This window comes from Macaca nemestrina, chromosome 11 (genome assembly GCF_043159975.1).
Source record: "Macaca nemestrina isolate mMacNem1 chromosome 11, mMacNem.hap1, whole genome shotgun sequence".
In the NCBI taxonomy this organism is placed as follows: Eukaryota; Metazoa; Chordata; class Mammalia; order Primates; family Cercopithecidae; genus Macaca; species Macaca nemestrina.
This window is the reverse complement of record NC_092135.1, coordinates 541,731-568,363: the sequence shown is the minus strand read 5'-3', so window position 1 is coordinate 568,363 and position 26,633 is coordinate 541,731. Positions and strand designations below refer to the sequence as shown.

General features: G+C 49.6%; 3 long non-coding RNA genes across 4 annotated transcripts; 1 reads left to right on the top strand and 2 right to left on the bottom strand.

The window, feature by feature from the left end:
- Positions 1-267: 267 nt before the first annotated feature.
- Positions 268-23,790, top strand: LOC105464149 (uncharacterized). Its single transcript, XR_976674.3, has 3 exons — positions 268-416; positions 15,112-15,222; positions 23,681-23,790. It is a non-coding gene; the product is annotated as an uncharacterized lncRNA (long non-coding RNA).
- LOC105464148 (uncharacterized) lies at positions 411-8,334 on the bottom strand. 2 transcript variants are annotated; one of them, XR_011609636.1, is made up of 3 exons: positions 7,930-8,334; positions 4,728-6,874; positions 411-2,622 (listed from the first exon to the last, which is right to left on the bottom strand). It is a non-coding gene; the product is annotated as an uncharacterized lncRNA (long non-coding RNA). The 2 variants fall into 2 exon arrangements; XR_976673.3 differs by having other exon boundaries at positions 4,728-6,133.
- LOC139357043 (uncharacterized) lies at positions 15,216-25,945 on the bottom strand. The gene is made up of 3 exons (XR_011609635.1): positions 25,828-25,945; positions 15,974-24,633; positions 15,216-15,432 (listed from the first exon to the last, which is right to left on the bottom strand). It is a non-coding gene; the product is annotated as an uncharacterized lncRNA (long non-coding RNA).
- Between the last annotated feature and the right edge of the window lie 688 nt (positions 25,946-26,633).

Sequence of the window (26,633 nt, the reverse complement as noted above, 5' to 3'; positions counted from 1 at the left end):
TTTATAAGTGACACCAGTACGAGGAAGTGGGACCTCCTGCTGGCAGTGCAGGATGTCCCGGCTCATGACTGGTCCTGGGCTTCTCCCAGCGACCTGCTCACCTTCTTCCTTCCATCCAGAATCCTCAGCAGCCCTCTGATGGGAGTGATAATGAAAAGAGGATTTATTAAAACCTGGGCTTGGGAGTGCTTCCTGCCTCCTGTTGCTGAAGTGAGGCTCAGAGCGTGAGCAGGTGAGACGAGGCACATGCGGCTCACGTCACTGAGACATCAGCGTCATTTTGCACAGTGCTGTGTCTGCGCTGTCCCTGAGTTATCAGCTACCCCTGCCGAGCGGGTTGGGAAAGCGACATGCCATCCACGCCTGTGCATCCTGCACCTGTGCCAGGCAGACTGTGACACAAAGCCAGGGTGATGGTGAGTGTGGAGCGGTCCTGGGGGCCTCCAGGGTGCAGCAGCAACAGAAGCGGAGCCCGACCGTGAGGCAGGGCCCCCGAGGAGAGACGGAGAGCACATCAGACTCCCGGCTCACGGGAGGGGACCCTAAAGGGGGACACGGGGGCAGCAGGCCAGCCTGGGAGCCAGGGCCAGGCTGGGGTGGGGAGAGGACGGCTGGGCCGGAAGGCGCCAGTCTCCAGGGTGACGCTGGTCTCAAAGCAAGAGGCCATAATGGGCTTTTGTGTGTAGCAGATGGGGGGAGTGTGTTCCCAGGGGAGAAAGGGGTGGAGGCAGGAGCTGACGGCAGGAAAGAAAGGGCCATAAAACATGGCAGGGATGCCCTCCTCGCACCCTCACTAGGCAACAAATGGCTTTTACCCCAGACCTAGGCCGGGGGCTGCATGCTCTGAATAGGGGACTGGCTGGGGGCTCTGGGGCCTGAGAGAAGCACCCCACTGGGGTGGAGCAGGTTTGCAGGCCTGCAGCCTTGTTCCCATGGCAGGACCTTCTCCCTCCTGGGTGAGAGGCAGAAGATGCCAGGTGTAGTCGGAGGGAAGAGTGATTCGGAGCCAGAAGCCCAGTTCTCTGAGCGCTGCCTCCTCCTGCACCGTGGCCGCCCAGGCTGTGGGTTCTGTGAATTCTGTGTCCCATCTCAGGGGCAGGCTTGGCTCTGAAGGGGGCATTGGTTCTCGGGGGTGGCCCTGCCTGGCCCTGGCCACGCCTGCCTGTGTTTCAAGGTGAGGCCACTCGGGGTGGGCGAGGGCCCCTTTGACGGGCAGACAGCATGAGGGAGGGGAACCCTGCAGCGGGGCAGTGTCCTGCATGCTGGGCCTGGTGCCCACACACACCTGCTTTCTGAAAAAGAGGCTGAGGAGCCTGTGGGGAGGAGGCGAGGATCCCTCAGAAATCTCCAGGATTTCTCTCAGACCCCAGCAAAAGGCTTGTGCTGGGCCAGCCTTTGTGGGCTGGGGATCCCAGCCCCATCTCCCTTGTAGGACAGGCTGCAGGCTGAGCCGGAGCTCAGTGCTTTGGTGCAAAACCTGGGCAGGGGATGGGCAGGCAGCCCTGCAGCATGGCCCACCCACCACGAGGTAACCCCTGAACATTGCACCTGGACAAGCTCCATCCTGTGGCCCATGCCAGCCTGCGGGACGGACACTGGGTCCCTGTGCTTGGGAGCCACGCCAAGGCAGCTCTGAGCAATGGGATATGCAGGGAGAAATCAGTTTGCAGACCTGCGGTGCCTGGCTCCTGGCCACTGTGATTGTGTGCCTGTGTGAGACGCCTTTACAGAGGGCACAGTGTGTGCATGTGTGTGTGTGTGGTGTGCGTGTGTGAATCGCTCCTGCTTACACACAAAAGCTCAGAGCTCCAGCAAAACAAAAAGACTGAATGAGGTCCATCCCACGGGGGGCACTTGGGAGCCTTTGGGTCTCGGTGACTCATCTCCCACAGGCAGCAGGAAAAAAAGAGACTCAGGCGTTTCCACACAGTGTGTTTACGTCATTGTGAATCAATGATCTTCCACGTGAAACATCAAAATTTTCTTTTTTTGAGACGGAGTCTCGCTCTGTCACCCAGGCTGGAGTGCAGTGGCCGGATCTCCGCTCACTTCTAGCTCCTCCTCCCGGGTTCACACCATTCTCCTGCCTCAGCCTCCCGAGTAGCTGGGACTACAGGCGCCTGCCACTACACCCGGCTAATTTTTTGTATTTTTAGTAGAGACGGGGTTTCACCGTGTTAACCAGGATGGTCTCGATCTCCTGACCTCGTGATCCGCCCGCTTCAGCCTCCCAAAGTGCTGGGATTAGCCACCGCGCCCGGCCCACAATTTTCAAAATAGGAATCAGTTTAGCAGACGTGTGTGAGTTCACAAGAACCTTTAGGTTTTCACGGAAGAAACAGGCCTGGTGGATGGGCCGTAGCTGCCCAGGATGTCCCGTTCTGTGTGTGTGTGCAGGCCCTGTGGGCAACGTGGGGTACCGGCTGCAGAGGGCACTGAGCTGGGACAGCTAGGTGCTGGCTGGCCCCGTGGGCCTTCTGACGGCTCCTCTCCAGGGGCTCAGATGCGTGGGTTCCACTGTAGGCCAGGGACCGAGTAGCACTTCACCTGCGTCAGTGGCCCATTTCAGAGATGAGGAGACAGAGGCTCAGAAGTTACCCCTCCAACGTGTCAGGATTCAAACTGCTTGAAGAGAGGTGTTTTCTGAATCCAAGGCGGGGCGGTCATGGGGATCTCTCAGGGGGCAGCCAGGTCACTGAGGTGTTGGTGTGGCTGTGTGTGGCTGTGGGGGAGTGCAGTTGGGACTGAGTGGTTGGAGGGAAGGCCCAGGGCATGTCCCCGCCCGAGTACAGGAACGTGCTGGGCGGGCGGGAACTGCAGAGCCAGGGCCGGCGTGTGCTTGTGACTCTAAGTTCCCCTCACCCGGGACCTGGGACCACAGGCCTCCCACACGGTCTCAGAAGGTTCCGTGGGGAACTGGGGGACTGAATGGGCGTTGTGAGTGAGTGAACGTGAAGCAGACACTCTGGGCCTGGCAGTGCTGGCTGCTCTCTTGGCCACCCTCCCCAGGTGTACTGTGCCGGGTGTATTAAGTCTGCAAAGCCAGGAAATGGCAGAGCCAGGACTTCCCCGGGCCCAGGGTGACCCCAAAGGCTCATAATGTGGTGCCAGAGACCAAGGGGAGTGACACCAGCTCAGGCACTGGGAGCATCACAGCGAGGGGCAGGTGACACGGACCTGGCAAAGAAGACAGAGAGAGCTAAGGAGAGGCTGGCCTAGCTCCCCACACAGATGTTGCCTGGAAATGAGGTGAGAACTCCATGACCCAGCAGGAGGAATTCCCGCCCCTTCGCAGGAAGCTCAGAGCCAGAGGGGCCTCAAAGGGGGTTTTCTCTGCTCCCTCCCAGCCAGACCCCAGTGTCTTCCAGGGGAGGGCAGCCCTAGTGGTCTGTCCACCCAAAGCCTGCTCCAGGCTGGCTGCCAGCCAATCCTGCCCAAGTGTTGGCTGGCGGCTTTCAGGGCTGCCCCACAACCCCCTGCTACTCTCATCCTCATTGACAGCTGCAGCCTCCAGGGATTCCACACCTTCCCCGGCACGCAGATTCCAGGGGCACCAACTCTCCACAGGAGCCAGCCTGGCCATCCCTCCCCAGGCTGTCCCTGCCCCTGAGAGTAAATCCCTTCCTCAATCCCACCCCCAAACTCCGCGTGCCTGCCCTGCAGGTCCAGCAGCGCCTCACAGGGGCAGACACCCGAGAACACCTTGCGGCTGGGAGGACACGTCTTCATCTCCTTGGATAGGCAGGTGGGCCAGACCCACCCTGAGCTGAGGCCTGAAGGTGCAGGAGGAAGAAGAGAGCTGCCCTGGGGTGGAGGGGAGGCCACTCCTCAGAGCAGCACAGCCCAGGTAGGTCAGGGTCCTACAGAGTCAGCTGGCATCCCGCTGAAGCCTGGATGCTGACAGACCAGCAGGGCGTGCAGGCCGAGGGCACCCATGCCTGTGGCTGAGACCCCTCAGTGTAGACGGCTTTCCTCCAGTTGGAATCTGAGCCACCGCTGGGAGCCAGGGCTTGCCAAGGGCGGAGCCCTGCTTAGATGGGTGGGCTGCATCAGAGTGTGCACACACTCACAGGCAGGGTGCACACGCCTCATCACCCTAACCCAGCACACCGTGGGAGGTGCAAGTTATTAACACAGGGACCTCAGGTGCCAACTGAGTGTGCTGGGACCAGGGCGCCTGGCCCCCGCTGATAGACCTTCGCTTGGCATCTGTTAACTGTTAGTTAACAAACAATCTCAACGGTGATCTAGGACATTTAGTTTTCCAACAATAGCAGGGGAATTCCTCCCCACCGCTCTCCCTCTCTCCCTTCTTCCCTGCTGACTTGAGGCCCCAGCTCAAGGAGAGCAAAGACACCAGCCTCACGCTTGATGATGACCCTGTTTGGCTCACGGTCACCTATTAGCGAGCAGCCCATGTCCACATGTGAACAGGCACATGCACACACACTTCCAGCCCCACAGGCACCTGTGCACAGGGGACCCAGCCCCTCTCTGATGTGCAGGGTCACCCTCCCCGGGGGCTGCCCTGCTGAGGTTTGGGGAGCAATGCAGGTGTGTCCGACCCAACAAGAGCTGGCGTCTCTCCCGGCCCTCCCCATGCACCCTCCCCTGACCCTCCCTCTAGCTTCCCCACCACTCCCCCTTGTTGATTTAACCCGTGGCTGCCAGAACAGGGCTCAGCGCCAGGTAGCAAAAGCAATGGGTTCAGGGCACCAGCCACACACCTGAAAAACCTGCCTCCTCAGGGCAGCATTTCCAGCGGCAGAGAACAGTTGTTCAGAACAGCCGTCTTCTCGGGCAGTGGGTGTTAGGAAGTTCACATTTATCCTGGACTTCACCTTGTGCATCAGGCCTCATGTTTCAACTCAGAGCCACAGGCTTTTCATAACCTATTCTGGGGAAGGAAACAGCCACTGAATTGAAAGTCAGTTCTTTTACAAGCAAGAGTCTTTTTCACCTGGTCCAGTGTGAGGTCATCAAGAGCCAGGCATTTCATTTCTCTCCACTTGTTAATTGTCATTTCACTTCACTTGGTGATATTAAGAGCTTGGACTCTTCATATGATATCATGTCATATATCATATCATATCATATCATATCAATCAAAGCCCAGCTCTGACATATATTTACTGTGCGATCTGGAGCAAATTGCTTAACCTCTCTGAGCTTCAGTTGCCTTACCTGTGAAATAGGAATAATAGCAATACGTACCTTATAGGACTGTTGTGAGGGCTAAAATAGACAATGAATTTAAAGTACAAGTTCCACGCAGAATCTTAAAAATCAAACTCATAGTAACAGAGTAGAACGGTGGTTTCTAGAGGCTGGAGTGGGGGACGTGAGGAGATGTGGGTCAGAGCTACGAACTTGCAGTCACGGGAGGAGTAACTTCTGGGGATGTAAGGTACAGCGTGGTGACTCCAGCTAATGACAATGTATTGTTTACTTGAAATGGACTAAGAGGATAGATCTTACATGTTCTCACCACAAAAAAAGGGTGCCTGTGAGGCAGTGGACACATTCATTGCCTGATTGTGGTCATTACTTGCCAGTGTATGTGTGGATCAAATCATCACATCGTACATCTTAAATGTACACACTTTTATTGATGAATTACACCTCAGTTGAGCTGGGAGAAAAAGACAAGCCCCGCCCGTGCTGACCACACTATTGCTCCATTTCATCTGATGTGACCGTCTCTTCCCCAGTTCCCGACCGCCATCCTACCCGCTGTTCGCTCAGATGGACCCCCAAATTGCTCAGGCGGCTGTCTCCAAGGGCTGGGATGGAGAGATATATATACCTAAAGATAATCACGGGCCCCAGGTGCAGGTCGGCCTGAAGGAGTCCACCCTGGCCCTGCTGTGCGTCTTTGGGGAGCCCCTTCCCTGGGCCGCAGAGGAGGTGCCTCCCCAGCCTCTGAGGACGCATGCTGGGCCCCACGCTGGAAGGGCTTTGTCTGAGGGCTCTGGAAGCAAATTTGTCATCGCCAGCGGTGGCCCCAGGCCACATTCTTTCTCCTGCTAAGGAAAGTTGGCATCCAACTGTGGTGTTTTCTTTCACCCAGCACAGCCTGTTCGTTCTGCAGCTCTGGGAGGAACATCGTATTTTCCGCGTGGGGCCTGTGTTTCTGTGAGCGCACAGAGGAAAGGGACACGATGATTTCACTCCCCTCGTCTAGCTGTGATTCGGTTTCCTCAGCAATTTACCCAGCTGAGCGCTACGGGTGGGGCCTGGTCGTCTCTTACAGGCAGCAGCTCGCAGCAGCCGGAGGTGCTAGGCATGAACCCGCCCTCTGCTGGGAGCAGCACACGGAGATGGTCACAACAGCCGAGCTGCAGGCCCGCTGCCACGCCACGCTGCTCTGACCCATTGGGTGGCTGAAGACCAACCCCAGCGTGGGACAGTGGTGGGCCTGGCCCCTCATGGCTGGCCAGGTGTCAGGGGTGCCCAGGTCTCCTGGCTCTGTGCCTATGGGCCCCCAGACTCCCCCTCCAGCTCTGGCCTGTGTCTGCCAGGGTAGCGAGAAGCTGCGGCATCCCGGCTGGGCCTGGGGCTGGCGGGCTCGGGTGGCTGGAAGGAGGTTGAGCTACGGGCAGCCTTCTTGCTCTGGCTGCTGCTTAACCCTTAGCTTTCCTAGGGCCTTGCGGGCAGAGACCCAGTCACCTAACTATGAGGGCTTCCACGTTTTTTGCATGGAGTGGATGCCCGTTGTTTCTGGGCCAGTCATACACTCTCATGAGTTATTTCTCTCCATCTCCCGCTGCATGCTGCTCACGAGTACTTGTTTACACCCTGTGGAAAGCACCGTGAGGACCACCAGAAGGCAGGCAAGCAGAAGAGGGCCAGGTCCTGTTGGCAAGGACTGAGTCTAGAGGGAGGGAAGCAGCGAAGCACATCTTAAGGACCCTCGAAAACCTTCCCCCTCATGTGTTCCACTCAGCCCAGACAGACTCCAAGTTGGGCAGCTTTACTCAGCTTACAGAAGAGGGGACCGGGCGCTACACGTCCTGGCACCACTGGGGAGACCTGGCCTAGAGGAGGCGAGCACAGGGGAAGTGGCGCCCAGCAGCTCTGCCCACTCAGAGGGTGCTCAAAAGGGGGCCAGGCGAGGCAGCAGGCCTGGGCTGACCGCGGGCGGGGCACACTGGTGAGGTGGAGGAAAGGCTCCGGGGTCGGCAGGCTCCCTGGCACTGCCCTGGTTTCCCAACGGTGTCTCTTTTCCTAGAGTTCCGAGCTGGGATGTGAGCTGCGCTCACTGGAGGCCTCACGGACGGGACCTCTTCCCCCTCATTTTCAGGCCAACACGCAGGAAGGCCGAGGCCAGCAGGGCCTCTCACGGCCCCCAACAAAAGCCAGCTGTGCTGTCTCCACGGGAACAGGCTTAGAACGAGAGTGGGGGTCCACTGTCCTCAACCCTGATCCTCGGCTCGGGGCACTCCACTCCTAGCAGCTGCTGCCAGCTCAGGAGACATCATGGGGCTGTGCACACACCCCAGTCCCAGAAGGGCTCTGGGCGGTGTGGGGCACTCAGACCTTCACCAGGGTCAGCCCTGCACAGGACGGACTCAAAGAGGAAATGCTTCCTTCCCTGTGCACTCTCCTCTCCACATCCTCCCGTGCTCCAGCCAAGTCGGTTCCTGCCTCAGGGCCTTTGCACCTGCTGTTCCTTCTGCTGAATGATCTGCCCTCAAATCACTGCAGGGCTGTCTCTTTCTTGCCATTCAGGACCCAACTCAAATGCCCGGGCCTTCCCTGGACACCCTGTCTAAGCCCCTCCTCCAATGTCTTTGTCCTTCTCTGTCACAACGCACTATCGTTCTACACAGCACTTAGCAGTATCTAGGATTATCACATAGATTTGTACTATTTCAAGCAGCCTACAAAGTATAATTAATACTATTAATATAACAAACACCCACTTACCCATCACCCGGCTTTGTCAAATCGTTGTGTCATTTGCCCTCTTTGCTTCAGAGGTTTTTCTTTAAAGAAATAAAACATGGGCTGGGCGTGGTGGCTCACGCCTGTAATCCCAGCACTTTGGGAGGCCCAGGTGGGCGGATCACGAGGTCAGGAGATCGAGACCATCCTGGCTAACACGGTGAAACCTGTCTCTACTAAAAAATACAAAAAATTAGCCGGGCGTGGCGGTGGGCCCCTGTAGTCCCCACTACTCGGGAGGCTGAGGCAGGAGAATGGTGTGAACCCGGGAGGCAGAGGTTGCAGTGAGCCGTGATCACACCACTGCACTCCAGCCTGGGCGACAAAGCAAAACTGTCTCAAAAAACAAAACCAAAAAGAGAAAGAAAGAAGGAAAGAAGGAAAGAAGGAAAGAAGGAAAGAAGGAAAGAAGGAAAGAAGGAAAGAAGAAAGAAAGAAAGAAAGAAAGAAAGAAAGAAAGAAAGAAAGAAAGAAAGAAAGAAAGAAGAAAGAAAGAACAAACAAACAAACAAACAGGGGCCGGGCGTGGTGACTCACGCCTGTAATCCCAGCACTTTGGGGGACTGAGGCTGGCAGATCACCTGAGCTCAGGAGTTCGAGTTCGAGGCAACATGGTGAAACCCCGTCTCTACTAAAACACAAAAAATTAACCAGACGTGGTGATGTGAGCCTGTAATCCTAGCTATTTGGGAGGCTGAGGCATGAGACTGGCTTGAGCCTGAGAGGCAGAGATTGCGGTGAGCCAAGGTTGCACCACTGCATTCCAGCCTGAGTGACAGAGTGAGACTGTCTCACAAAAAAAAGAAAAAAAGAAAAGAGAAAGAAAGAGAGAGAGAGAGGGAGGGAGGGAGGGAGGGAGGGAGGGAAGAAGGAAGGAAGGAAGGAAGGAAGGAAGGAAGGAAGGAAGGAAGGAAGGAAGGAGGGAAGGAAGGAAAGAAGGAAAAAAAAAATGAATAGAGATGAATTAAGTCCCTGCCCGCCATGGACCCCTTCCTAATCTTATTTCCCTCCCTCCCATTCCTTTCCTTGCAGAAGTAAACAGATTCTGAATTTTGGTCTGTTATTCCCACTCCTGTCCTGTGAGCTGGGAGTAAAATTGCCCAGCTTGGTGGTTGTCTGAGCTGAGCGGAAATGCATGTATGAGGTGTAAGGCATTCGTAAGTGTATTCCTTATGGACATACTTAGTCCATAGAAAGGTATAGTGTTGTTTTGTAGGTGTTTTAAAATCTATACACAGTTTCATTCTCTAATTATAATTCTGCCACTTAGGTTTTTACTCTGTATTTTGTGTTTGAGATTCATTCAGGTGGATGATTGTAGCCCTAGCTCATTTTGTTTTTGCTATCCTATAACATTTTATTTCAGTGACATATAATAATTTGTTTATCTTTCCTCCCACTGATAGAAATTTACATTGTTTCTAATTCTTTGGTCCACAAACATTGCTTATTTGTTACTTCCTTCTACGTGAGATTTAGTCTGGGAAAAGATCTATTAGTGAAATTACTAATCATGTTTATGTATGTTTTTAAATTTACTGTTGTTACCAAATTGCTCATCTAAGTGGTGGTGACCAATTATAGTCCCAGGTGTGGCAAATGAGAGTCCCTGTTGCTCCACAACTGCTGTAGACCTCAGTTCAAATGGAATGCTTTTTAATATTCGCCCTGCAGACAGATGCTATGTGGCATCTGTTAAATTTGCATTTGCAAGGTTACTAGTGGGTTAATCATGTTGTCTGTGTTTATTAGCCGGTCTAGTTTCATTTTTGCACATTGTTCTAGTGGAGTGTTTGTTTGTTTTTCTGATTAATTTATAGCCATTACATATTATGAGTAATTTCACTGCCGGTTTTTTGTATTGCAAATATGTACTCCCCGTTTGCAGCTTGTTTTCTCTTTCTTCTTGAGTCAATTTTGGTAATTTTAATATTTCTAAACAATTATCCATGTCACCTACCTTTATAAAATTATTGCTGCTAGGCCAGGTGCGGTGGCTCACGCCTGTAATCCCAGCACTTTGGGAGGCCGAGGCGGGCGGATCACAAGGTCAGGAGATCGAGCCCATCCTGGCTAACACGGTGAAACCCTGTCTCCACTAAAAATACAAAAAAATTAGCCGGGCGTGGTGGCGGTGCCTGTAGTCCCAGCTACTCAGGAGGCGGAGCTTGCAGTGAGCTGAGATCGCGCCACTGCACTCCAACCTGGGCAACAGAGGGAGACTCCATCTCAAAAAAAAAAAAAAAAGATTGTTGCTGCTAATGTTAATCATAGTATTCTCTCATTCTCCCATGAGTTTTTTCCCCCCTTCCCCCCTTCCCCCTTCCCCCCTTCCCCCTCCCCCTCCCGTCTTCCCCCCTCCCCTCGTCCCCCTCTCCCCTTCCCCCTCCCCTCTTCCCCCCTCTCCCCTTCCCCCTCCCCTCTTCCCTCCCTTCCCCCGCCTCCCTTCTCCCCTCTCCCCCTCTCCCCCTCTCCCTTCCCTCCCTCCACTCCCCCGCTCCTTCCCCCCCACCCCTTCCCTCCCCCCGCCCCTTCCCCCGCCTCCAACCCCTCCCTTTGCCCCCATTCTTCTCACCCCTCCCCCTCCCCTCCCCTCCCCCCCTTCAGGCTTTTCTTTGCTCCAAGATTCGTTTCTGGACCTGAAATTCTAGCAGTTTCCATATTTTCTTAAAAGGATACTCTGTCCAAATACTAACTTTCATAATGGAGTTCCAAAAAGGTCTCTTCCTGGCTTCAAGACAAGCCAGATTTCGTTCCTGTAACAGAGATAGAGGCTCTGGGCACCACGGCAGGTACCAGGAAAACAACAGCCTCTGCCCTCAGAGGAGGGTGCAGAAGGGCCTGGGGAGAGGGGTCCCCGTTGCAAATGAAAAGCAGTCATGGGAGAATGTTCAGTCACCGCACAAAGGTGGCCCCGGGCCGCCCCCACTCACGGATGGCTTCTGCGCCTGTGTCTCCTTGCCAAGAAAACAGCAGAAGTGACAGTCCCGGCCTGGTGCTGCTCGTGCTGATGAACGAGTGACTCTCAGGTGCTTAGGCCGGGGCTGCAGTGTTAGCTATCACTGCCACTTCTGTCCAGAGGCAGGAGGCTGAGCCTGGGAAAGGTCACGAACTTGCCCAGATCCCACAGAGTGACAGGAGCGGATGTATCAGGGCCCTGACTGCAGGCACGGGATCTCCCGTCCCCGGAGGAGCGGAGCTGAGCTGGTGCCTCGCGTGGCCAACGCATGAAAGCTGAGCAGGTGCTCCTGGGAGGAGAACCTTATCTCCATCTCGGCCGTGTTTTTGCCTGAAGAGGCTTGAATGTTTGAAGGCAGCCACCCCATCTCCCTGGGGACGCCCCCTTCCCAGGGACCACGCCGGCCTCTCTCCCCTGACCACACCTCTGTCAAGGGGCTTCCCGTCTTTGTGACGCTCCTGAGAGCTGATTTTCAACCACACTTCCCTAAACTGAACGTGACTATGAATGTGAGCTCTCAGCGGCGCAGAGCAGTATGCTGTAGTCGTGCATCTTCGTGATCATTTGTGTTCTTGCTACCAAGAGGCATCTGTTCCAGCAGCCGCGCTTGGTTTCCCTGTGATGGGAACAGTGGGGACGCCCCTCTGCTACCCCTCGGTCCTGTGCGGTCACAGGCTGGAATCCAGCTGAGCGACGCCTATTCAATTGTGGCTGTCTTCTTCCCAGAACACACCATTAAGCCACCTCCAGCCTCATTTGGGATGACGTCAGAAGAAAATGAATGAAGGAAACGTGCGAGTTCATACTTGTTTCTTTTGCTGTCTTATTGCAACCTGTAGAAGCTAGTCTTCTGTTTTATTCATTTGTTTTCAAACTTTTGTTGCAACTTTGCATTTCCACCTGAGAGGAGATATTCACAAGGTTGGTATGCGAAAGTAGCTTTCTGAGCTCAGACACAAGGCCTGTGAGAAGCCGAGCAGCAGCCTAGAACTCCGTACGCCGTTGTCCGTAGGCACCAAGAGGAGGTTAGGGTTGGAGGTAATCCCGAGAAGCGTGTTTGCATGGACTGGATAGGTGCAGTATTGAGATTGAACGTGAAGCATTAAAAATGTCCAGCCACTGGTTATACTTGGCAACTTGAAAGTGTGCATTTATCTCTGTTTCTCCAAACTGTGCTAAGATGTCAGTGACTGTAAGTCCACAGCACAGGAAAAGTCAGGTAGAGGAATTTGTGGTTCATCATTTAGCAAAATGGAGAAAGCCAAGATGAAGACAAGGGGGACAGCCGTGGGTGCTGTACACGTGGAGCCCAGAGAACGGTGTCCAGGAAGCAGGCGGCCACCTCTCCCCCCTTCCCCCCTTCCCCCCCTTCCCCCTCTTCCCCCTCTTCCCCCTCTTCCCCCTCTTCCCCCTCTTCCCCCTCTTCCCAGCCATGTGTGTTATCTGGAGAAATTAAACCGGGGAGGCTCCAGATTTGGGGGTGGTACTGAAAACAGAGGCCCCAGGTCAGAGCACACGTGTGGAGGAAACAGCCCAGCCCAGAGGGATGAACGTGCCCGTGTTTGGTTATGAAACAGGAGAGGAGAGGACTCTTCAGGCAAATGAAACAGCCCCGATGAAGCCCTCCTGGGGGAGAGATTTGGTCGTGTGCCCCCACGAGAAGAAAAATCTGCTTTACAGCATAAAAGATTATGGAGGGAGAAAAGAAAGGAATAGATATTACAGCTTGGCTTGCAGCTCCTCCAGTGGGAATGAAGAAAAGATTATCAAAGAAGAGAAAGGAATGGATATTACGTAAAGATTATAGCATCAGAATGACGTTTAACTTCTCACCAATAAAGGAAATGAAAGGCAATGAATAGAATTAACTTTCACCTGGAAGTCCATATCTAGGAGAAAGACCCAGTCTCACTGGGGTAGAGAGAAAAGCACTTTCGGACACGCGGGGCCCCCAGGTGTTCCTTCTCGTCCGTCCTTTCTGAAGCACTTGAGGTGCTCTTTTAGGATGGGAGAGTGGGGAGAGGAGGGGGCGTTGAGGGGCTGAGAACGAGTGACCAACATAGCGAGCAGCACGGCCAGCGGGAAGAAAGGCACGGCCCAGTGAGGGTAGCACGTTGGGGATTGGGGCAGGGCTCCAAGAGGATTTCCAGGAAAATCAAACAGAGATTCTCACCAGGTTATCAGTGTTTGATCGTGGGCGAGAAAGTATGGGAAAGAGTTTTTCAGTTCTGCGGAAGAACTGTGAAAGGGTTGGCAATAGGTACATTGAAAGCCAGGATAATGGAAAATAGATAAAAAGTATTAACTCCAGAATCATTGAAAAGCGTAAGATAGGACGGTATTTGTAGCACACTGCAGACCCTGACGTGATGACCACAGTGCTGTAAGGGGAGGTGTCTAAAGGACAATTCAGGAAGTCGTGTGATAAGTCCGTGTTTATGAACGTAAGTGCCAGGTAACTACTGTTTTTCACGTGAGACTTGATAACACTCTTTGATGTCCTAAAATGCATCTGTTTGATAAAAAGGTAATTGAAGATCGTTTTTAAAAGATCATTTGTAGATGACGACTACGAGAGGTTGGTAGCAGCAGTTTGTTCCTCAGGAACTGATGGTGATTTGGATGCTGCTGAAAGATCACGTGAGACTTAACAAAATGACGGGATGGGGGAGCTGTGGCAGGGTGGTGGAGCGGTGGCGGGGTGTGGGAGCGGTGGCGGGGTGTGGGGGGGCGGTGGCGGGGTGTGGAGCTGTGCTTCACTTAGTTCTGAACTCACCAGCCTGACACGTAGGGTCTGCACACACACCATTAAAAGCTGACGTGCAGAAACCACCTGAGTAAGAGGAATATGAAGCCCACAGACTCTACAGCTGTCATAAGAGCCCATCATGGAAAACCAGGGACTAAATATCTCTTTTGTTAACTTAAAACTTTATTTCTAGTTTACTTTCAATCAAATATTACTGATCCATTTCTGAAGAAGCATCTGTTAGTGATTGGTGCTCAGTCTCAGAGCAGTTCTTCACTGAACTGTGAGGATGACGTAGGATGACGTCCTTTCTGTGGTATCAGAGCCGTTCACGGAGCCGTGAGGATGACGTCCTTCCCGTGGACTCAGAGCAGTTCTTCGTGGAGCTGTGAGGATGAAGTCCTTCCCGTGGACTCAGAGCAGTTCTTCGTGGAGCTGTAAGGATGACGTCCTTCACGTGGACTCAGAGCAGTTCTTCGTGGAGCCGTGAGGATGACGTCCTTTCTATGGTATCAGAGCCGTTCACAGAGCTGTGAGGATGACGTCCTTCCCGTGGACTCAGAGCAGTTCTTCGTGGAGCTGTAAGGATGACGTCCTTCACGTGGACTCAGAGCAGTTCTTCGTGGAGCTGTGAGGATGACGTCCTTTCTGTGGTTTCAGAGCCGTTCAGGGAACTGTGGGGATGCCGTTTTTCCCACGGTATCAGAGCAGTTCTTCATGGATCTGTGATGATGATGTCCTTCCTTTGGGGGCTTAGTTTCGTCTGGTTGTGTTCCTTGCCACCCTGTTGTTACCTGAGTATAACCAGTACTGTGACAGGTGGATTCATGTCAGTGTTTTGACCAATACCGTTAAATCGTTTCATCTGACCACATTAACGTTTTTTTGTAATTCATCAAATAATTGTAATTCATAGTCGAATATAATCTGTTAACCCTTGGCAGCAAATGGAGTGTGTTTCCAGAGAGTAATCTGGAATGAGCAAAGCTGGTCGTTCATGGTATGTCCTGGTTACCTGAATTATATTGTTAAACTATCCTGTAAGATTTGTTTTAAAAATTGCTTTAATAATAACTTTTAAATTTTCTTAAGAACTTATACAACCCATTCTGTATATTTATTACATGAAAGGTCATAACTTGAGTCTGTGTCTTGGGCCCTGTTTCTCTAACTCCCAGGAATTCAGTTGCTACCTGTGGCTGAGTTTGTGTCTCTTCCTGCCTGTCAGTGGACCCTTGTGCTGTGAGAGGGTCTGTGGTGGCGTCCAGGCAGGAGGGGTCTCCCCGGCTATGGGAGAGCTTCCCCCTCAGTCCTGGCCCTCCTGCCTGTGGGCTCTGAGGTGCCGCCGTGCCCAGTCCCGTGGGTAGCTCTGGCTTTGCTGTGGGGATGGAGGGAATGATTTGCTGGAGTCTGCTGAGCACAGCCACGCCTCACTGCTGTTTTCCCTGAAATCCAGGGGTGGACCAAGCTTTGCTGCAAGAACGCCGGGCTCCTGTCACTCCTTCCTCTGCCTCTCGCTACCACCGCCAAAGGTCTTCAAGGTCACGAGATGAGCGCTATCGGTCAGGTAAGCACGGGGTGGGGGGTGACAATACATCCATCTGCCGCCTGTGCCAGGAGGGTGCCTGTGCCCAGCCACTGGGCGAGGCAGAAGCGCGGTGGGTGTGGGTCTCCAGCATGCGATGGGCCTCCAGCTTTCTGTGCAGACACACCTTCTTGGGAGACCCCAGTGTCTGGGAAATAGCTCTTCACATGGTTTACAAGCCCACGTTGTCTACTATTCAGAATTTCATACTAATTAAAAAGATTATCATCTCATGCCAAATTTTTCTCATTTTTAGGCATCACTGTTAAATAACTTTTTAATCGTGGTTGCTAGCATAGTTTTTTCCCTTACCCTCAGTGATTTGTTTTCCAGGTCTACTTTTCTAAACAGAAACGAAAACCACACATTGTCATGTGTTTCCTGTTTGTTTTTCCTCCGTGTTTTATGATGTCATCTGCACAGGGCTGTCTGGAGCCTGAGTTGCCACTGCCCACCTGGGCGTGGCCAGCTGAAATTTCATTAATTTAGCAACAGAAAACAGGCTGTCGGGCACCTGTAGTTCCAGCTACTCAGCAGGCTGAGGCAGGAGAAATGCTTGAACCTGGGAGGTGGAGGTTGCAGTGAGCCGAGATCACGCTACTGCACCCCAGCCCGGGAGACAGGGGAAAACTCCATCTCAAAAACAACAAAAACTCAGGCTGTGATTGACGTTTGAATTACTCTGAGTTTTTCCAACATGTAGGTTAAAGTTGCTTCTTTAAAAGAAAATTACCTGTGAATTCTTGTGTAGTTCCCAGGGCATGGGTGAGGGCAGGGGTTCGTCACTGGTGATGGACCCGATTGGTGAATACCTTTGTTTTTCAAATGCCCTTCACCGGCGTTCTCACGTTGTTGTCACATGGAGCTCTCATGATAATCAGGTGACGTTGTGACTGTTGTCTCCTGTGTCAGAAGAAAAAACGGAGTCTAAGGGATGACAGAACTCACCCGGTGGTTGAGGAAAGCCTGTGAGTCTCGGAACTCGCTCGTGGTGGAGGAAAGGCTATGAGTCAGTCGTGCTGTAACGGATCTCTCGGTCCACACAGGCTTGTGTGATCAGCCACTTCTGCATCCTCCTCAGTCACCGTCTGCCTGGCCTCCTGGCTCTGCTCTTCTTTCTAGAGAGGTTTTATGGCCTCGGGGAGTGTCACCCGTGCAAACGAGAAAGACACAGCTGAGAGCCTGAATGAAAAGCTGGTGCCACCTCCACGGCGCCCCCTGCTGCCTTCTCCAAGGAGGCTTTGACCCCAGGAAAACGTGTGGGGATGGAACCAAGGAGGATTTGTTCCCAAATCCAACCTCCGTTATTTCACAGAGGTCTTAAGCCCTGACACATATTGAGACCTTCTCTTACTCACGTGGGTGTCTCGGAGGCCCCTGTCGAGTTCAGGATTGTGGAGGTGCCCGTGTGCTGTCAGCCTGCGGTGAACACTTCCCTCACCGTGTGTCAATGCCACTGTGCGGGCGCCCTGTCTGAACACACAACACACCCAGACGTGCACGCAGGCGTGAGTTCATACAGCTTCAGTTCTCATGGAAGCCAGTGGGGTCTGCCTTCCATTTTATAGATGAGGAAGCTGAAATTCAGGGAGGCTGCCCGATGGCTGACGATCACACGGGGCCGCTCCTCGCAGGAAGATGCAAGCCCAGCTTCGGCCTGACATCTTACCACACGGGAGAGGAGATCCACGTCAGTCACCATTGCGTCTGCTTCCTACATTCTCTCTCCACGATGCTGCAGCGGGGTTGATAAACCCTGTGTTTACCTTTGGATTGTGCCATCTTCACAATCCCAGCTACTCTACGAGATAAGTGTGGTGGGTTGTGGTTGTCTCGCACTCTTCTCTCTCGATAAAAGCCTGAGAGAGGTGGGTGTAGCAGGAGATGGTGATCTCTTGGTTTTGGGCGCGTTTTCTGTTCACCCGTGCACCTTACCTCACCTCTTCAAAGGCAGGAAGGCGTGGGGGAGAGAGGCACATGGCAGAGAGGGTGGCTGAGAGTGGGAGGGTGGGTGGAGGAGACCAACGCTTCAGCTCAGAGACTGCAGGCTCTGCTCTGGAGGGGAAGCCAGACCCAACGTGAGAAGTATGGTTCATTTATCCTGTTTCTGTAAAATTGTGAAATACGGCACCTCTTCATACACAATCCCTCCCGTTCCCCATCCTGACTCATGTCTCCACTGCCGTTATAACCACATGACACTCTGTCCATCTGTCTGCATATCTGTGTATTCGTTATTTATCTACCTGTCAGTCATCCATTTATCAACCTCTCTGTATCTGTCTACGCATTCACCAATCATCTACTTACCTATCAATCATCCATGTATGTCCACCATCCATCCATCTATCATCAGACATCTCATCCATTTACCCGATTACTCAGCCATTCTTCCACCATCCACCTCCCTACCTCTCACCTTCTCCCATAAGAATACGAGGTCCACACAGGCCAGGATCTCTGTTTGGTTCATTCGTGTGGGCCAAGCACCTGAAATATTGCCTGGCTTCTATATTTTGAAGGAAGATGAGGGAGGATGACACGTTTGGGGAAGGGCAAGAAGTCAGGTAGGAGGGGCCGGTTATAGCATCTTGAGTATCATGCTTGGGAGTTTGGACTTCATCCTGAAGATGATGGGGAACCACTTGAAGATTTTAGGCAAAGGGCCAGTGAGGGCCAGTCAGGGTTTGAAGATCACGTTAGCAGCAGCATGGAGCCTGGACTTGAAAGTGGGGGAGTCTAAACCACCCTGAATGCCTGAAACTGATGTGTACGTAGGAGAGATCTGTCGGGGCTGGGCATCGTGGCTCATGCCTGTAATCCCAGCACTTTTGGAGACCGAGGCAGGTTGATCACCTGAGGTCAGGAGTTCGAGACCAGTCTGGCCAACATGGCGAAACCCTGTCTCTACGAAAAATACAAAATTAGCCGGGTGTGTGGTGGCTCATGCCTGTAATTCCAGCTACTCCAGAGGCTGAGGCAGGAGAATCTCTTGAACCCAGGAGGCGGAGGTTGCAGTGACCCGAGATCACACCACTGCACTCTGGCCTGGGCGACAGAGTGAAACTGTGTCTCCAAAAAAAAAAAAAAAAATCAGTATCAGTGAGATTTGAGAAATGCTCAAATGATAACAGCAATAGGACCTGAAGGTTGGGTTAACAAGGAGGAACCTGAGAGGAAATCAGGGTGACCTTGATGTCCAGTATCATACTGAATGGGCAAAAACTGGAAGCATTCCCTTTGAAAACTGGCACAAGACAAGGATGCCCTCTCTCACCACTCCTATTCAAAGAGAGGAAGTCAAATTGTTTCTGTTTACAGATGACATGATTTTATATTTAGAAAACCCCATCATCTCAGCCTAAAATCTCCTTAAGCTGATAAGCAACTTCAGTAAAGTCTCAGGATACAAAATCAATGTGCAAAAATCACAAGCATTCCTATACACCGACAACAGACAGAGAGCCAAATCATGAGTGAACTCCCATTCAGAATTGCTTCAAAGAATAAAATACCTAGGAATCCAACTTACAAGGGATGTGAAGGACTTCTTTAAGGAGAACTACAAAACCACTGCTCAAGGAAATAAGAGAGGACATAAACAAATGGAAAAACATTCCATGCTCATGGATAGGAAGAATCAATATGAAAATGGCCATACTACCCAAAGAAATTTATAGATTGAATGCTATCCCCATCGAGCTACCATTAACTTTCTTCACAGAATTGGAAAAACTACTTTAAAGTTCATATGGAACCAAAGAAAAAAAAAAAAAAAAAAAAGCCCGCATAGCCAAGGCAATCCTAAGCAAAAATAACAAAGCTGGAGGCATCATGCTACCTGACTTCAAAGTATACTACAAGGCTACAGTAACCAAAACAGCATGATACTGAAATGCAAAATGCTTTGGTACTGGTACCAAAACAGATATATAGACCAATGGAAGAGAAGAGACTCCTCAGAAATAACACCACACATCTACAACCACCTGATCTTTGACAAAGCTAACAAAAACAAGCAATAGGGAAAGCATTCCCTATTTAATAAATGGTGTTGGGAAAACAGGCCAGCCATATGCAGAAACTGAAACCGGACCCCTTCTATACACCTTATACAAAAATTAACACAACTTGGATTAAAGACTTAAACATAAGACCTAAAACCATAAAAACCCTAGAAGAAAACCTAGGCAATACCATTCAGGACAAAGGCATGGCCAAAGACTTCATGACTAAAACACCAAAAGCAACGGCAGCAAAAGCCAAAATTGACAAATGGGATCTAATTAAACTAAAGCACTTCTGCACAGCAAAAGAAACTACCATCAGAGTGAACAGGCAATCTACAAAATGGGAGAAAATTTTTGCAATCCATCCATCTGACAAAGGGCTAATATTCAGAATCTACAAAGAACTTAAACACATTTACAAGAAGAAAACAACCCCATCAAGTTGATGAAGGATGTGAACAGCCACTTTGCAAAAGAAGACATGTGGCTAATAAACATATGAAAAAAAGCTCATCACTGGTTGTTAGAGAAATGCAAATCAAAACCACAATGAGATACCATCTCATGCCAGTTAGAATGGTGATCACTAAAAAGTCAGGAAACAACAGATGCTGGAGAGGATGTGGAGAAGCACCATTGGTGGGAGTGTAAATTAGTTCAACCATTGTGGAAGACAGTGTGGTAATTCCTCAAGGATCTAGAACCAGAAATACCATTTGACCCAGCAATCCCATTACTGGGTATACACCCAAAGGATTATAAATCGTGCTACTATAAAGACACATGTACACGTATATTTATTGCGGCACTGTTCACAATAGTAAAGACTTGGAACCAACCCAAATGCCCATCAATGATAGACTGGATAAAGGAAATATGGCATATATACAACACAGAATACTGTGCAGCCATAAAAAAGGGTAAGTTCATGTCCTCTGCAGGGACATGGATGAAGCTGGAAGCCATCATTCTCAGCCAACTAATACAAGAACAGAAAACTAAACACCACATGTTCTCACTCATAAATGGGAGTTGAACAATGAGAACACATGGACACAGGGAGGGGAATGTCACACACTGGAGCCTGTTGGGGGCTGGGGGACTAGAGGAGGGATAGCATTAGGAGAAATGCCTAATGTAGATGACAGGTTGATGAGTGCAACAAACCACCATGGCACATGTATACTTATGTAACCTGCACATTCTGCACATGTACCCCAGAACTTAAAGTATAATAAAATATATAAAAATAATTTCAGTCACTGAAGCAACCGCAGTAGCTCTACTGCAAGATGAGTAGTCACAGAGCTCGAGCTGCCAAGTCTCCCCAGGAGCCATAGCCCTTTCCTCGTGAAGGACCAGTGTTCCTGGTCAGCTCAGGAGAAAGAAAAGCAGACAAAATTCTGAAATGTGTCTGTTAGTAATGGACTAACATAAGCTCCTCTTATCTCACATCTTATTGTTAAAATCACGTGAGCATATGCTATAAGAGAAAGTAAATTATATCTAAATTTAGAGAACTCACAACTAGATTCCTGTAACAGCAGGAAATAGAGAATAAGGAACCCCTGTAATGACCCCTATACTCCTCCTGCTTTCCTGAAGGGTGGCTTCCATGACATATAAAGGTTAGTGCTCTGTGTTGGCTCTATAGAAAGTAAGAACCACCTGAGACTTCACAGGCAATGCAAAGGCCATGGGGTGTGCTCCATATGCCAATCAGTCATCGATTAAAAACAAAGATGAGGCCAGGCGCGATGGCTCACGCCTGTAATCCCAGCACATTGGGAGGCCAAGGCGGGCGGATCACCTGTGTTTGAGACCAGCCTGACCAACATGGAGAAATTCCGTCTCTACTAACAATACAAAATTAGCCAGGCATGGTGGCGCATGCCTGTAATCCCAGCTACTCGGGAGACTGAGGCAGGAGAATCGCTTGAACCCACGAGGCGGAGGTTGTGGTGAGCTGAGATCGCACCATCGCACTCCAGCCTGGGCAACAAGAAACAAAACTCCATCTCAAAAACGTGTACCCAACTTTTAAAAACTACAACAGTATACATGGAATAATAGTGTTTTCCATTATATCTCACATAAATGACATAAATGACACTTCAAGGACTGTCTACCCAACTGTTCATAGTCTCCTCTACACAGTAAGTGAATAGCTAAGGCAAATTCTACCACCTGTAACCTACACACAGTAAGCTTGATTCCCTAAAGAGAAGTAGCTGTGGAATTGGAGACCATCCTCTGTGCAGGTGCACAACTAGGATGTCAAGGTCACCCTGATTTCCTCTCATGTTCCTCCTTGTTAATGGATGATTGACAGGTAGATAAATAACGAATACACAGATATGCAGACAGATGCATATGAGACACCCCTCAGGCAGGGACTCACTGTTCCTAATTTGCACCCAAGGAAACGGGAGCACGTAGGTTAAGTAACTCGCCCAAGGTCACAGAGGAGCTGGGGTTTGAACCGGTGCGGCCTGGTTCCCGAAGCTACGTCTTCCTGCTCTGCCGCTGTGAAGCCAGGTGTCTACCTTGGAGGAACATTCTCTTCTGTGGACTCACGGTTGTCTTGGCGGTTGGATAGCAGCCCCAGGCTCTGTGTGCTGACTGTGTAATGCTGTGAGCTCGCTGCAAATGGCAGGAGCTCTAGGAAACAAATTGCGATTTATGACTTCAGAAGACGGAAGTGAAGGGAGTCAGTTTTTCTAAAGATTAAACCCTGTGGATGTACTGAGTAATCTAGAATACTAGTAACAGCAATAATGGCATCAAGCATAAAGGGTGCATTTTTATCCTACCTCTTTCTCTGAGGGGTTTGAGGGGTTCTGATTTTTTTTTATCCCCCCAATATCTCATTGCTTATCATACTACAGGACACTAGTTTCTCCCGGAGCAAAACAGATCACCGTCTATTTAAGGAAACCAAAAGGAGAGTGGTGCTTTCTGTGTTGTGAGGTGTGCGCAGATGTATGCATGTGATGTGTATGTATGGTGTGTGTGTGGTCTGCGTGTGTAGTAAGTGCATGGAGTATGTATATGTGTGTGTGGTGTGTATTGTGGGTGTCATGTGTGAATACTGTGGGTGGTGCATGGTGTGTGTATGTGCTGTGTTTGTGGTGTATGTGTGTGTGATGTGTATGTGTACTATGTGTGGTGTGGTGTGCGTGTGATATGTGTGTGTGGTGTATGTGATGTGTGTGTTTGTTTTGTGTGTGCATGGTGCTGTGTGTGTGCAGTGTGTGTAGTGTTTGATGTGTGTGTTGAATGCATGTGGTGTGTGTATGTGATGTGTGTGTTTGCTCTGTGTGTGTAGTGCTATATGTACGTGTGCAGTATGTGGGGAGTATGTGTGGGGTGTGTGTTTGATGTGTGTGTGGTGTGTGTGTGGTGCTGTATGTGCGTGGTGTGTGTGTAGTAGGTTCGTGTGTGTGGTGTGGTGTGTGCAGTGTGTGTGTGTAGTGGGTGTGGTGTGGGTGTGGTGCTGTATGTGCATGGTGTGTGTAGTAGGTTCGTGTGTGTGGTGTGTGTATGCATGTGCACATGGTGTGGCATGTGCACTGGGTGTGGTGTGTGTGTAGTAGGTTCATGTGTGTGGCGTGTGTGCAGTGTGTGGTGTGTGTAAGGTGTGCACATGGTGTGGTGTGTGCAGTGGGTGTGGTGTGTGTGTGGTGTGTGCATGTGCACATGGTGTGTTGCAGTGTGTGTGGTGCCTGGGGTGTGTGCGTGTGCACATGGTGTGGTGCATGCAGCGTGTGTTTCATGAGTGCTTCTCTTGGCATGTGGACATCAGTCTTCCAGACCAGCTTTCTCCATGTGCCTGGGAACATAAGAAACAAGTTTCTGCAATAATTGTCACACGGCTTTTCCAGAGAGGGACCGAATCTCTGCCGTGAGTGGGTATCTGCGTCATTGCAGGAGGGAGTGTGAGGTCCCGGCTTGGCTCACACCCTTCATAAGTCTAGGCAGGGTTCAGGGTTTGGAGCCTGTCTGGGCTCAGGTTCCTGCTGGATCCTCCACTGTGACCAGAGAGGGAGGGCTCCGTTTCACCACCGGGCACCGGACGAGGACTGGTATGCGGGAAGACCAGGTAATCATAATGGTATTAATAAGCAGTAATCATACTGTTTTATACATTGTATATGTTGTAAGGATTTTAACTTTTATGTAACATAATTGTTGTAAAAATTTCCCCAGTTTGTTTTGTGCTATTTGCCTGGTGTTGAAATGTGTAAGAATTTACATTTTAGGTACATTAGGTTTATTATTCCTTTTTATATGTTTTCTGTTTGAAATTTTGATTTTAGAAGACATTCATTCTCAAGGTCATAAAACATATACACACAGCTAATTTTCTTTTCTTTTCTCTCTCTCTCTTTTTTTTTTATGTTTAATGCTGGAATTAACTTTCATGCAAGGCACGGGACCACGATTCAATTCTATCATTTTATATTCTCAAATCATCACCCAATATTTTAATACCATAAATGGAACAATAGCTCTTGTTTTGTGGATTTCGAATGCTACCCTGTTATGAGATAAAATTGTGCTCCATTTCTGTTTTTAATTCTCTTTCATTAATGTGTTTATTTTTGTGCCATTTCAAATTTGTTTAATTTTGAATGGTAATAATAATCTTCAATATCTTATAGTACATTTTATAATATTGGCTGCCATGTGTGTGTTCAATAGACCAATTTAAAATCACATTTTCTTGTTCAAAAATATTTTTCTTGGAATTTTTATTGGAATTTGAGCATATTTTTAAATGATTTACAGCAAACTAAAGAGTTAATATTATTGAACCCTCTCATCCAGAATGTGACACGCAAACTCCTCAAACCTTCTTTAATGCCATTTAGTCAAAATTAATATGTTAAATCAATATAAATTGGTATAAACGAATATAACTAGTGATTAAAATAAATTAACGTGTTTGGCTCCACATTTCTGTCTTCTGCCTTCTGTCACTGATGTTTTATTCCTATCATTGTTGTTTTCTATACTTTATTTTATTACGTCTTTTTCTGTCTTGCGATTTGAAAACTGTATGACACATTGTAATGTTTTCATTTTTCTAATTGTTTGCTTTTAATTTTAAGTAATTTTATTTTTTAGAGAAGTGCAGGTTCACAGCTAAACGGAGGAGAGAGTACAGGCTTCCCACATGTTCCTTTCCCCACACACAGCCTCCCCACCACAGCTTCCTGCCTCACACAGCGCACCTGTGACAACCAGGACCTACCTTGACCCTTCATTATGGCTCAAAGCTTACAGAGCACATTCACGTTTACTCTTCGCGTTGTACGTTCTGAGTCTTGACAAAAGTATAACGGCAACGGGATATTACTCACTGCTAACAGGAGATGATCTATCAAGCCACAGAAAAATACAAGGAGGAAACTTAAATGCATGTTGCTAAGAGAAGAAGCCAATCCGAAAAGTCTACATACTATTCTATTCCAAGTATAGGACGTTCCGGAGACGGTGAAACTGTGGGAACAGTAGAAACATCAGCGGTTGCCATGGACCGAGGGGAAGGAAGAGGCGGATACACAGAGCACGGAGAATCTTTACAGCAGTAAAACCATTCTGTATGATACTGTAATGGTAGATATATACATTTGTAAAAATCTACCTTAACTTTTAATCTTTTAAATTATGCTGTTTGTTGTTGTTGTTGTTGTTGTTGTTGTTTTCTGATGGAGTCTCGCTCTGTTGCCAGGCTGGAGTGCAGTGGCACGATCTTGGCTCACTGCAACCTCTGCCTCCTGGGTTCAAGAGATTCTCCTGCCTCAGCCTCCCGAGTAGCTGGGACTACAGGTGCCCACCACTGCACCTGGCTAATTTTTGTATTTTTAGTAGAGACTGGGTTCACCATCTTGGCCAGGCTGGTCTCGAACTCCTGACCTCGTGATCCACCTGCCTCAGCCTCCCAAGGTGCTGGGATTACAGGCGTGAGCCACCGCGCCCAGCCGTTTTTGTTTTAAAAACTGCAGACAAGCTGGGTGCAGTGGCTCAAGCCTGTAATGGCTGCACTTTGGGACACTGAAGTGGCTGGATTGCTTGAGCCCAGGAGTTCAAGACCAGCTGGGCAACATAGTGAGACCCCGTCTCTACAGAAAAAAAAAAAATTATTAAAAAAAATATCCAGGCATAGTGCTGCATGCCTGTAGTCCCAGCTACTCCAGAGGCTGTGGTAGAAAAAAATCACTTGACCCAGCAGTTTGAGGCTGCAGTAAGCTATGATCATGCCACTGCACTCTGGCCTGGGCGACAGAGTGAAACCCCATCTCAAAACAAAGAACAACAAAAAACCTACAAGCACCCGTCAGAGATAGTGTGGGTTTGGTTCCAGACCACTGCAATAAGGCAAATGTTACAGTCAAGTTAGTCGCACAAACATTTTGTTTCCCAGTGCTTATAAAAGTTATGCTTAAACTATATTGTCGTCTAATGGTTGTTTAATAATTAATTAGTAATTAATAGCATTATGTCTAAAAAGTATGCACATAACTTAAAATACCTAATTGCTAAAAATTACTAATGAATATCTGAGCCTTACCAAGTCATAATGTTTTTGCTGGTGGAAATCTTGCCTCTGTATTGACGGCTGCTGACTGATCAGCCTGGGGGTTGCTGAAGGTTGGGTGCCCATGTCAGTTTCTTAAAATAAAACAATGAAGTTTGTTCCGTTCACAAAAGATTTCCCTGTAGCATGTGATGCTGTTTGATCGCGTTTCATCCACAGTAGAACTTCCTTCAAAACTGGAATCAACCCTGTCAAACCCTGCAGCTGCTTTCTCGACCAGGTTTATGGAATATCCTAAATCCTTTGCTGTCGTTTCAGCAATGTTCATAGCATCTCCACCTGGAGCAGGTTCCATCTCAAGAAAATATTTTCTTTCCTCATCCATAAGAAGCAACTCCCCATTTGTTCAAGTTTTATCATGAGTTTACAGCAATTTCATCTCATCTTAAGGCTCTAATTCTAATTCTAGTTGTCTTGCGATTTCTACCGCATCTGCAGGGACTTCCTCTGACATCCTGAGCCCTCAAAGTCATCCATGAGGGCTGGAATCAACTTCTTCCAAACTCCTGTTAATGTTGATATTTCAGCCTCCTCCCATCAATCACAAATGTCCTTAACGGGCATTTAAGGATTGCTTTTAAGGACATTTGTGATTCACGGGAGGAGGTTGAAATATCATGAAAGGATTAATGGTGAATACTTTCCAAAAGGTTTTCAATTCAGTTTATCCAGATTCAACAAAGAAATCGCTGTCTATGACAGCTATACCTTTACAAAATGCATTTATTATTTAATAATAAGACCTGAAAGTCAAAATCACTCCTCGATCCACAGGCTGA